This window comes from Gossypium hirsutum, chromosome A08, assembly GCF_007990345.1.
Source record: "Gossypium hirsutum isolate 1008001.06 chromosome A08, Gossypium_hirsutum_v2.1, whole genome shotgun sequence".
In the NCBI taxonomy this organism is placed as follows: domain Eukaryota; kingdom Viridiplantae; phylum Streptophyta; class Magnoliopsida; order Malvales; family Malvaceae; genus Gossypium; species Gossypium hirsutum.
Window position 1 is genome coordinate 19,264,804 of NC_053431.1, and position 13,673 is coordinate 19,278,476.

Below are 13,673 nucleotides of genomic sequence, written 5' to 3' on the forward strand. Positions count from 1 at the left end.
AATAGTTAGTTTCAAGAACGATTAATTATAAATATTTAAAACCTATCACAAAATAATGCGATCAAATTTTTGGCGCCGTTGCCGGGGAATCTAAAATATTAGAAACACTCAATTTTTATTACTTTAGCCATTTATTTTTCTTGCAATCTAATTTTATTTTTAATTTTATTCTAATTTACTAATTTTCTTTTTCTTTCTTATGACAGGTTTTTATAGTTTATGACTAAAAGAAACCCGTTAGGACCTCTACTTTTTGACGAAGAAATCGATCGCACAGTACGCAGAAACCAAAGAGAAATAAGGCGAAGCCTAAGATACACAGAGAACGAGCAAGAAGATGATACTCAACCCTCAACCGAAGAGATGGCTGAAAACCAAGACAATCAGCTACCTCCTGCAATTGCGGTTAATCAAAATCCTGCTCCACGCACTATGAATGATTATGCTAAACCTTCTTTAACAGGATATGAATCGAGCATAGTTAGACCTACTATAACTGCAAATACTTTTGAACTAAAATCTAACACTATTCAAATGATACAACAATTTGTTCAGTTTGATGGTTTGCAGGATGAAGATCCCAATGCTCACTTAGCAAACTTTTTGGAACTATGCGATACATTTAAAATTAATGGTGTTTCTGATGATGCCGTTCGTCTTCGATTATTCCCTTTCTCATTGAGGAACAAAGCTAAACAGTGGTTGAACTCGTTACCACGAGGGTCAATTACTACTTGGGAACAAATGACCGAAAATTATTTACTAAAATATTTTCTGCTGGCTAAAACGGCTAAATTACGTAATGATATCTCTTCTTTTGTGCAAATGGATTTAGAAACACTCTACGATGCATGAGAGAGATACAAGGACCTTTTGAGAAGGTGCCCTCACCATGGCTTACCGCTTTGGCTTCAGGTTCAAACATTCCATAATGGGCTAAATCCTTCGACCTGCTAGCGGAACTATCAATAATAAAACACCTGAAGATGCATATGAGTTTATAGAGGAGATGTCATTGAATAACTATCAGTGGCAAGTCATGAGGACAAAGCTAACGAAAACAGCCGGTGTTTATAACGTCGATTCGGCCACCATGCTCTCTAATCAGGTAGAACTCTTGAATAAAAAGATTGATGGTTTTCTTAGTTCTTCATAGGTTCACCCAGTAATGCAGTGCGAAGCAAGTGGAGGTGGAACAAGCCATTCGGAATACCAACCTTATGGCCACAACATCGATAACGAGCAATTAAATTACATGGGTAATAATCCTCAACCTCAAAACAATCCATATAGTAATACTTACAATGTAGGTTGGCGGAACCACCCCAATTTCTCATGGGGCAATCAAGGAAGTCAAAGACCCCAACCACCTCCAGGCTACCAACAACCACCCTACCAATAGGAAAAGAAACCAAACCTTGAAGAGATGCTCACAAAGTTTATCTTGGTGTCAGAAACTCGTTTCCAGAACATCGAGACAGCACTTAAAAATCAACAAGTGTCGATCCAAGGGCTCAAAACTCAGATAGGCAAGCTTTCCAAACTAATTTTCAAACGACCACAAGGGAGCTTGCCAAGTAACACTGAACCTAACCCAAGGGAACAACTCAACGCGATTAATGTTCAAGATGAAGAAGGATTCATTGAGCCTGAGCCAGAACAAAGGCAAGAAACTGTGGTAAGCAAAGGTCAAGGTGAGGTTAGATCACAAAAAAAACAAATCGGTGAATATCGAATATAAACCTCGTGTGCCATACCCCAACGCGACAAGGAGAGACCACTCAGATGAACAATTTGGTAAATTCCTTAAACTCTTAAAAAATTACATATTAAATTACCATTTATTGAAGCTCTATCATAGATGCCAAACGCAATGAAATTTTTAAAGGAGTTTTTAGCAAATAAGTGGAAGATGGATGAGGCATCGCATGTGGAGCTAAACGCAGTTTGCTCAGCTATTCTCCAGAATAAACTACCCAACAAACTTAAAGATCCAGAGAGTTTTACAATTCCTTGCTTAATTGGTAGTTTAGATGTTAATAATGCATTAGCTGATTTGGGGGCTAGTATTAACGTCATGCCTTACAAAATGCTCAAACAATTAGGTCTCGGGAAACCCAAACAAACTAGAATGAGCATTCAATTTGCAGATAAAACTATAAAATTTCCTAGGGGTATTATTGAAGATGTACTAGTTAAAATCGATAAATTTATATTTCCCGTTGACTTCATTGTTCTAGACATAGAGGACGATAGCAACACTCCTTTAATTCTAGGAAGGCCCTTTTTAGCAACTGCTAAAACAATTATTGATGTTGGCACAGGTGAACTCACACTCCGTGTGGGAGACGAAACAATCATTCTTCAAGCTCACAATTCTGGCAACACATCGAAAATTGAAGGTGATCATTTAACCCATTCTACTAAAACTGACAATATGGTACAACCTACTTTGCAGGAAATGAGTCTGAAGGAAGCACATGAGTCATTCGCAAGCAATAGTAGAGGACTCATTCATGAAGATCGAAGGCTACAAATTGAGGAGCTAGATGAATGGCGGATGCATAAACCGAGAACACCCGATAAACTGAGTCTACGACAGAACGAGCTCAATACCTTTCAAAATCAACTTAAGGTTAGAGATAGAGTCTTATTAAATGCCACAGATCCCCACATTGTCGCTACCACATCAATGAAGAAATCCCTCTTACGGTGCTCAGCATTTTAACATTCGGTACAGTCGAGGTGAGTCATCCCAAGTTTGGCACTTTTAAGGTAAACAACACTCTTTTAAAACCTTATTTTGATGAGATTAATAGTAGGAATGAGAAGTATAAACTTCTTAAACCACCATGATCATTCAACGGAGAGGTAAGTCGAGCTTAGACTATAAATAAGCGCTTCTCGGGAGGCAACCTGACAACTAACTGTATTAACTTCTTTAGAATTTAGTCTTCAACATCTAACTTACTAACGGAGCGCTTGAATACAGGTTTTCCACAGGGACACAGCCAAGAGCACGGGTGTGCTTAGGGCTGTGTGAAAACAGGACAACAGTTTTTCCTAAACACGGGTTGCGATAAAATGCCACAACCGTGCGATATGGCCGTGGTCAAACTTGCCAAAACAACACGAGGGTGAGACATGCCTGTGTGGAAAAATCGTGGGTGAACCTCTTAAAACAACACGGGCGTGCGACACGCCCGTGTCTAGCACCCGTGGTCAAACCTGTTAGATTGACACAGGCGTGGGTCTGAATACACAGGCGTGGGAGAAGTGAACAACGTCAGACACGGCTGTTTGACATGGTCGTGTGCACCCACACGCCCAAGGAACACGGGCGTGTACTACATGTCAGACGCGCCCAAATTCAAAATTCGCGAATCAAAAGGGCTAAAATTGGGGAAGACGGGCGTGTTACCTGGCCGTGTGCCCCAAAATCTATAAATACCCTGCACTATTCATTGTCTTCCCCACTCAAAAACCCTAACCCTAGCCGCTGCAATTCCACACGGCCTCCTTGCCACCCTCGTGCGGCACCTCCAACTCCATTTTTGACGCCCATTCTCATTTTTCTAGCGTTTTTTCACTTTTTTCTCATTTATTCTTACTAATTTCTAGGGCTATTTATCATAATAATATGAAATTTTTCATGTTCCTTTCTTATTTTTATCATACAAATGTTATATCTAGAATAGTTATTATCTTTTTCATGTTAAATTTTTTACTCATTATATGATTTCTCTACTTTATTTGATTAGTTAGAAGTAAATATTCATGATTAGAACAATATATATACTCATGCCTCTAGTGTTAACATTTTTTTTTCATCCGTCACACATATTGCATTCCATGAAATTCATTGCCATCTTTATGCCATACAATTGATTGCTTTGATTAACTTGTTAGTCTTAGTAGTTGTTGAAATTATGATTGTTATTTACAAATTATCTTCATTTTACTTTGATCATTCCTCAAAATGAATAAATGGTTTTTTATCGCAGGTACCATGTCATCTTCACGAGGAAAGAAAACTGTTGTACCTGCTTCAAAGAAAAGGAAGGGAGCGTCATCTTCCGCGAGTCCAACCACGGAAATTTGTCACCCTCTCCTACAGTTCCCCCGAAGGCCCCAAGAAGAGCTTTTCCAAATACATAGGGCCCAACCTTTAATTGCGGGCCGCTGCATCGACTGGGCTGCCATAGAATAAGTTCAGTTGGCTGATACGATTCAGGCCCTCCTAACCACCGACCCTTGGGAGCTGTTCTTTGGAATCATCGAGCCAACATACCTCAAGCTCACGATGGAACTATGCTCAACGTTTCATTTTCAGACCGTAATGACGAATTACAATGATCTCGACATGGTCTATTTTTGCCTAAGCGGGCCAGTCTGCCAGATAAGCGTCCCAGAGTTCCGTGCTGCATTGGGCTTATATACGGAGGAGTTGAAGGAGGAGAATGAACTACATGCTCTCACTCGCCACATACATTTCTCTCCCTCGAAGTGCTGGCACACTTTGGCCCCTGGCGCTGCCTCTGCCGCTCCAAGGCATCAGTCCTCCCACCATCCCTGAGGTACCTACACGCCATTTTGGCTCACATGATTTCAGGGAGGCGAGAGAGCACTGCATCATCAACACTCACGATGCCTACTTCTTATGGTGTATGTCGCACGGGCACGTCATCGACCTTGCCTATTTCATTGCCCTCGCGAGTCAGCACCAGACGGAGCGGCATAGGAAGGTGGTCATCTCCATTGGCCCTTATGTTACTCGGTTGGCTCGACACTTCGAGCTCTTCAGCACCGCAGCCCAAGAATCATCCCTTACCCTCATCGGCCAGATGTCTCCACAAGGCATCTCGAGTATGCTTAGCATGAGGATGATCGAGAGGCGCCGAGGAACCTACCCTCCCCAATATCATCTCACCCAATCTACCGAGGAGGAAGCCTACAAGGACATTCCTGATGATGTCCTTTCACAGTATGAGGACCCACCAACTCAGCCAACACCACTCTCTCGTCCAGTTCATGCGGCAGCTTCATATGCTGACATCTCTGAGCGCCTCACTAGATTTGAGCAGCAGTGTTTTCAATAATTTGACCACATTGATGCTACTTTACAGCAGATTTGTCAGCACCTCCACATCTCATCGCTAGACCCACCTCGTGAACCATCCAGCGATGAAGATGTTTAAAAACATTTATTTATTATTTTATGTTTTTAATTTTTATTAAAACTACTTTTTATTTTTATTATTAGATTTTAGAATTTTATTTTTAATTATCAATTTTGGTTATTTATTTATGAGTAATTATTCTTCCTAATATCCCCTAAAAAGTTCCTGATTCTATCACAGTTATGTAGAGCTCTTAAGCTCATCATCGCATAGGAACTAACAACTCCACTAGGAAAGGTTCTTTACGATTGCCATGTCCTGATCGACCACGACCGTAGCTACCACTAGATATAATATTATTTTGGCACAGGACTTATGGACTAATGAACCTCTACGACCGCCGGAGTATCCTCCTTCACTTTCGAACCGATTACTCTCCAAAACTCCAGTTCGAGGAATTCATCATATAAGAAGTTTCACCTCTACCTATCTTATTTTTATACTCTAATATCTATCTTTGTACATTGAGGGCAATGTACATCTTAAGTGTGGGGAGGTATTTATTTCATTACCAGAAAAATCCCTGAATGACTACCTTGTTCTCTTGAAAAGCTCTCATATCATATTTAGGATAAATTTTGATTGATTTTTGATTTTTGATTTTTGTTGATATATCTTGAATTGAAACATAGGTATTTATGCATTGATTGTTTAAACTTTAAGACATTAGAGAATCAAGCATGATAAGTTGATTTTTAAGAATTTAAAATCTTAGGTTGTTTCCCCAAAGTTTAGGTATTACTTTGAGTTGGAATTCACAAGTTTTAAACGTCAAAAAGCCATAATTTTTATGAAATTTTTTAGCCTTTTGAGCATCTATTAATTCTTTCATGCTCACTTTTATTATTGTTATTCTAGAACTTACTTGACTATGCATGTCGAGACCACATCATTTGATTTGATATGTCAAAATGATTAAGGTACTTAGGATTAACCCACTCATGCCATGAAAAGTCGGTCACCACGATTAACCCCTAGTAAACCCCCTTGAGCCTAACAAGCTATTTCTTGTATTACCCTTAATATTAACCCTTAACCCATTATTGTTGAAATCCCCTAAATTAATCCCTATTTTTGTGGAGATTTGAGTTGAATAAATTGCTTAGCTATGTCTTGTTCTTAATAGTTAGTCTATGTTATTTAACTTGTTCTTAAAAAAAATGTATATACATTATTAATTCTATATTTTGAGAAGAAGCTCTGTTGTACGCAAGTGATGATTAACTCTTTTTCTAGTTAGGCAAAATTTCAATTCAATCTCGATTCTAACCCTTTCTTTCAGCTTGTGACCACACGCCCTAACCAAGCCTCATTACAACCCTCTAAAGACCTTTTGATTGATGTTTCATCTCAATTTATTTGTGGTGGAGATTTGATTTTCATGCAAGCCTATGGTAATGACTTTTCATTATTAACTATTGAGTGCTTCATTTATTGTCCTTAAACACCTCGAGTGATTTGAGTGAATCTTTAGTGAGGATGTGAAACTCTGTGGTATTCTGAATCAAAGGTAATTACTTAGATGAGGGGAGACACCTATGTTTGCATGATTAAATACTTAACTTGGAATATTTGAAACTTTTATGTTCTTTTAGTTGAATTCTCAATGTATGATTACCTATGAATTTTTTTGAGATATTATCGATATAAATAATAAGTTGAGAAGAATTTTATTTTGATTATGAGTTGAGAATTTTGCTTGAGGACAAGCAAATGCTTAAGTTTGGGGGTATTTGATAAACCATAATTTATACATATTTCTACCCCATGTTTAACGCATTTTATGGATGATTTCCTATTAGAATTGGTGAATTCGATGCTCCTAATGCTTTAATTTCATGTTTTATACTTAGGAGAGCATAGGAGAGTGAAAGGAACGAGAAACGGGCCAAAACTAGAGAAAATGAGCCAAAGTACACAATCAACATGGCCTGGACCTCCTCACACGGGCAAACCACACGGCCGTCTCAATTTGGCAGGCTCGAGCACAGCCTAAAGTAATCGCACATGGGCGTGTTACACGGGCGTGTCCCTACCGAGCCCAAGTTGAGTCCAATTCGAAAAAGGCTAATTTTGAGGGCTCCTAGGAATTCCAAAGCCTATAAATACACCCTAGAGGAGGAAGAAAAGGGGGGCACAGAATAGGGAGTAAGGAATTACTCCAAGGAAGCCAATTGATCCATCTCAAAAGCCGGATTCACCATCAAGACTCAATATTTCCCCTCAATTTTCCCTTCAGGAGTTTTGGGTTTTCTTTATGTTTTGTATTCTTTATTATTCTGAGATTTTTTACCTTTTAGTTATGAACTAAATCCCCTAAATACCTAAGGGGAATGAAACCTAAGACTTATCTTGTTATTATTTTTTGAATTGTATGATAAATATTTAACTTGTTCTTAATTATGTGTTCTTAATTCTTGTTTTGATATCCCAGGATACTGATTCAAGATAAGCTCTTATTCAAAGGAGGAATAGACCCTGTCTAAGAGTACATTTTTCATAATTAAGCGGAGTTGATTGCGCGCCTAGAGATAGGGTAACAAGTTTTGCCAAATTAGGGTGAAACCTAATAAGGGGATCCATAGATCGAGTTAATGCAACCCTAGGGTGTTAATTAGAGAAAGGTCTAAATTATTCAATCTAGGGATTAGACATTATTAGTCTTGAATAGGGATGATAACATAACTTAGGGATCTCTACGAAACAAGTTAAATGAATAAATCGTCCGATTCAGAGCCAGAATAACAAGTACAGTCTAGGTGGATTTTTTCTTAGGTATTGTCTTATTTCAATCGATTTTTCCAAAAGCAATTCCCCAATTCTATTCTCTGTGAATTCTTAGTTTAGATAATTAGTTAGTTAAAACAAAAGCCTCTTTATTCTTAGGCTAGATAATATAAAGACAGTCATTACTAGCACTTTTAGTTCCTTTGGGTTCGACAATCTAGTCTTGCTAAAACTATACTACTGTTCTATAGGTACTCTTGCCTACATCGAGATAATAATTAGTTTCAAGAACGATTAATTATAAATTTTTAAAACCTATTACGAAATAACGTGATTAGTGTGCATTGTAGATTTAGCCTAGACGGGTAATCTGATTAGGGTCTGAATTTAGCCTAGACTGGTAATTCAGATCCGAGCTCATTAAGGGTGTTTGTCATTATAAGGGATTTAGTCTGGACTGGTAATCTCGACATCACCCTATGAGTTTATGTTACGGGGGATTTAGCCTGGACTGGTAATCCCGCCGTATGATATGAGGTTTGCAGGAGTGCATACTTGAGATGATCGCTCTTATGACTTGACGGTAAATGGATAATCCATCGAGATTTTTGAGAAACTCCACAGGATTAACATGAGATAGAAAAATGAAAATGTTGGATGATGAACTCATCTAAGACAAATTACATGGTGTGTTGTTATGGAACTAACTTGTCGATTCAGTGCATGTGATAGGGAAACTATTTCATTCTTGTTGGTTTTATTGCCTAATAGGGATGCATGCTATTAATTAGTAAGCTTACTTTCCAGTTATTCAGGCTTACTAAGCATGTAAATGCTTTCCCTCTCTTTTCCCTATCTTACAGAGCTCGGGACTCACAAACATTGGGAGACGGCTGGAGAATCAACACACTATCATCTTGTCTAGCTTTGGTATATAGATACTCTTATTTTGTTCAATGGCATGTATAGGGCTTTTGTTATTTTGTTATATGTTTCATTTGATTAGCCAATATGAAGGCTTATAAAAGTATACATATTCACTTGTATATGGCCATGGGAATTGGTTCATTTTGGTGTAGGTTATTAGCTACCAAATTGTGCATGTTATGTTGCAATGTTCTTGTGATGATTAAATATGGTGTGTTACAATTACTCCTATATATATTATGACCAAATTGCATGGGTGGTTAGGCCACAATTTGGCAATGAGTTAAGATAATGAGCCAAGCTCAATTGAGTTACAAGTCATAGAAATCCTTAATTTAAATGGGATAACCTAGCATGTATGAAAACCGATGAGATGAGGTTTACATGCAATGAGGTGTATTAAGGTCATTTAAGAGTATAATTAGACCATGTCAAGTGTTATTGAAAACTATAAGTTGATATGAATATTAAAGGGTGACCAAAGGCTTGGAAAATAGCCCAACAAGGTCCACATGAGTAGACATACGGGTGTGTGTCTAGGCCGTGTGTGACACGGATAGCCCCATGGGCATGTGGTATGGCTATATGCCCCTGTACCTAAAAATTTTAAGTCAGAATGCATGGTAGTAAACACACGAGCAGAGACACGGCTGTGTGCCTCAACCGTGTAGAGGGCACAGCCTAGCACATGGGCGTGTGTCTTGGCCGTGTGCCCCTAAATGCATGCTGACTTCATAAAAAGAATGCTCGATTTTTTGGACATGGGCGACCACACGGGCGTGTTAAGGCCGTGTGAAGGACACGGGCCAAAGACACAGGCGTGTGCTTGGCCATGGGAAAACCCCTATAGGTTCGATAAGAGAAATAAATTCAATAAATTCAACACGGGTAGGGGTCAAGGGCGTGTCCCAAAGCACACGGGCGTGTGCATTGCCTCCACACGGGTGTGTGAGGCTTAACCTAGAAAATTTTCTAGGAACTTTCTCAAGTTCTCGGTTTGATTTCGGACCGTTCTCAATGTAATTAGGGTCTCGTAAGCCCGTAATAAGGACACTAAGATGTTGTCTAATTGGTTTTAATTTTGGAACAAAATTTTATAACCCATATTTTTCAAAAATGTCCGAGCATGTGTTCGGTAATGCCTTATGCCTGGTCTCGGTCTTGGGAATGAGTAAGGGGTGTTACATGTGTGTCTCACACGGCCAACATATACTCCAGTGTCATAGGCCGTGTGGACATTCAAAATGGGGGCACATGGCTGTGTCTTAGCCCATGTTTGACCCCGTGTAACTCTCTGACTTGGATCACACAGACAACACACACGTTCGTGAAACTAGCCCGTGTACCCAAGAAATGGCCATACACGCCCGTGTGCTAGGCCGTGTGCTAGGCTGTGTCAAACCTGTATGGTATACTGACTTATGCCATATGGCCAAGTCACACGCCCGTCTGTAAGGCCGTGTAGAGCATACTGACTTGATTTTAATTTTAACACCAGGGGACACACGGCCGTGTACATGACCGTGTATCGCATACGGCTTAGACACATGCCCGTGTCTCTGCCTGTATGGACAAAAATAGGCTATTTACTAAGCCAATTTTCCACCCAATCTTGTACACACCTACACCAAACTCAATTGCACAAAACATAGCATATAATAGGCATTCAATCAACCTTAATCAAACATCTTTCATACCATTTCAATACCACCAAATACAAGACACACTACATTCCAATATGCCATCCAATTCATACCAAATTTCACTTACTCAAGCATAAAAAATGACCAAATTCAAATATGCATTATTTAGCCTAATTTCCAAACATACCAATATCCATAACTCAACCATTTAACACTCATAATACCTATTATCATCAATCATCACACAACCATCATCCAACACATTTCTTAAAACATAAACACATATAGGTATACATGATTCAAACATACTAAAATAAGCCAAAAATAAGCCATCAGTCATGGCTATATATACAAAACAAAATATAAATATTCACAAAACAATTCAAATGGCCAGAATCATTATCAACACATAATCAAAATGACCATAATCCTATACATGCCATATACTCAAAACATAAGCTTAAAAGTACCACATTGATAGCTTGATAGTGTGATGTAGTCTCTGACGATTCCCAAATCTGAGCTAGCTTAGAAATCACTATAAAACACAAAAAAATAAATAATGTAAGCTTTATAGCATAGTAAGCTCGTATGATAATAAGAAATAAATATCACCATTCATTTACATTTCAAAAATAATGACATAAATTGCATTTAAGCATTAATCACCTAGTTAACATAAAGTTTAACCACATATTTAATCATAAGCTCTGAACTTCCTTTAACTCATTGATTGAATAGTTTTTTGTACATATCTATACCGATATGTATCTATTTCTGACTAATTCACATCTTCAATATACCCGTTGAACCATTCGGAATAGATGTCGGATACTTAGGAATCTCGCACACTAAGTGCTCATTTCATGACCCGAAGGCAACTCAATGTATCTCGTACCCGAAGTGCTAATATCATGGCCCAAAGCCAAATGAATGAAGCTGACACTCAAAGTGCCGATATCATGGCCCGAAGCCAAATCTATGTATCCCCTAATGACATGTCTCTACTATCCTAATCTATTCCTAAGGTTCAACCGGGATTTTGATTGTTGAATTGTCGTCGAATAATTGTCGAACATGTTTGTAGTCTTGAATTCACAATTTATATAATATCAAAGCATATAAAATTCATTTATAATGAAACTTATAACATACGAACTTACCTCGAATGTAAAAACGACGGAACAGGTCGATTAGTCAATAACTTCATTTTTCCCCCGATCTAATTTCGAATTTCACTTTTCTTGATCTATATGTAATCAAAATTAACTTATTTAATCATATTTCTATTCAATTTAGTCCAAAATACACTTTAAAACACATTTACACTTTTACCCTTATAATTTCACAACTTTTACAATTTAGTCATTATTTCATAAAATCACAAATTCATGCAATTTAACCACAACCCATGCTAGCCAAATTTCAATTAGGTCCCTAGCAGCCTAGATTTCTCATTTATTTCACATTTTAACCACAAAGTTTGCACATTTTATAATTTACTACCTAATTTGCATTTTCACTAAAAATCACTTAATAAAACGTGTATAACTATTATCAAATATTCATAATCTATCATTAAACATAAAAAAACTCATGTATTCATCAATGGAAACATCTAAAATCTTTAACAATTTTGTAAAATAGCCCCTGGGCTAGCTAGGCCTAGTTGCAACGATCTCAAAAACATAGAAATCATTAAAAACGGGACAAAAACCGTACCTAATTGAGCAAAAATACCTAGGCCGAATGTAATGCTTCTCCCATGGCTATTTCTTCTTCTCAAAATCGGTTGAAGACATTAAAGATGACAACCTTTTAATTTGTTTTATTTATTTTTACTTAAATTAACCAAATTACTAAATTAACCTTATTATTAACTCAAAATTTCAATTATGCCAAGCCATTATCATCCATTATCAACATAAATGGTCTATTTACTACTTAAGGACCTCCAATTTAATAATCCATAGCTATTTGACACTTTTAGCGATTAAAACTCAAATTCTACACATTACACGATTAAGTCCTTTTTATCAAATTGACTAACCAAACGATAAAATTTCTAAACGAAACTTTCACACAATCAGTCAATCATTTGTAAATATTAAAATAATAATAAAATAAATATTTTGACTATAGATTGGTGGTCCTAAAACCACAGTTCTAATTTGACTAAAAACGGGCTGTTACAGGGTTGCCACCCCTCTACCAGTCTAGCCATCCCTGTCGTTCGGACTCTGCCATTGTTGCCGTCTCCCCATCCCCTCCCCTATTCCCTCATTCAAGTTGCACAACCTTCCACCTCATCCCCTCCCTCTGCGTCATACCCCTATTGCACCTTAGCCATCTCGACCCCCACGCCCTTTGATCAACGACCACGCCCTCTTCCCTTTCCCTTCACCTCGCGCCCTTCCCCTCTCTTCAACCCCCACCCCACCCAATTATCACAACCCTCACCCTCTGCCCTAACCTTTTTCCTTTTTCCCCTCTTCCTCCTCCCTCGCCCACACACACTAACCCCTCCCCTTCACCCTTGTCACGTGCCCACCCACATACCCTTTCGACGCCCTTCCCTGTCGAGCAGCCTATACGTGAAAACCACCCTGCAACACCCCCTCGGCCGTCACTCAGCCTCGTCGTGCATCCCTGGCCACCGTTCGCCCCCATCGTTATTTTTACCCATTTTTTATTTATTTTATTAATCATTATTTTCTTATTATTTTGTATTTTATTTCTTTATTTATTCATTTTATTTTACTACTCTACTTATTTTTATATAATTTATTTATTTACCTCTTTTATTAATTTTATTATTATTGTTTTCTTATGGTTTTGACTGCTCTCTTTGTTTTATTTCTTATTATATTATTACTCTTCTTACTACTTTTATTTCTGTTTAGGTTAGTAGTCATTTTTATTATTTGTTACTATTATTATTCTAATTATTTCATTATTTGTCTTTTAGTTACTTAAGTAGTTTATTTTATTATTATTCCTTATTGTTGTTATTATCTTTGGTTTGATTCATACTGGCTTGAGTATTTGGCTTTCCATGATTTGATATTAGTGCATGCTATTTTAGGAGTATTATTCTATTTTGACTGCTTGGATTTTGATTAGTTGGCCCTCTATTTGCGTCTTTGGTCATGTTGTATTTATTGTTTTTCTAAATTTGAATACTTTTCTTTTCAGG

The 13,673-nt window shown here is 37.8% G+C and overlaps 1 non-coding gene across 1 annotated transcript; it reads right to left on the reverse strand.

Moving 5' to 3' along the window:
• Positions 1 to 792: 792 nt before the first annotated feature.
• Positions 793 to 899, reverse strand: LOC121205737 (small nucleolar RNA R71). The gene has a single exon (XR_005900812.1). It is a non-coding gene; the product is annotated as a small nucleolar RNA R71 (small nucleolar RNA).
• Positions 900 to 13,673: the final 12,774 nt, after the last annotated feature.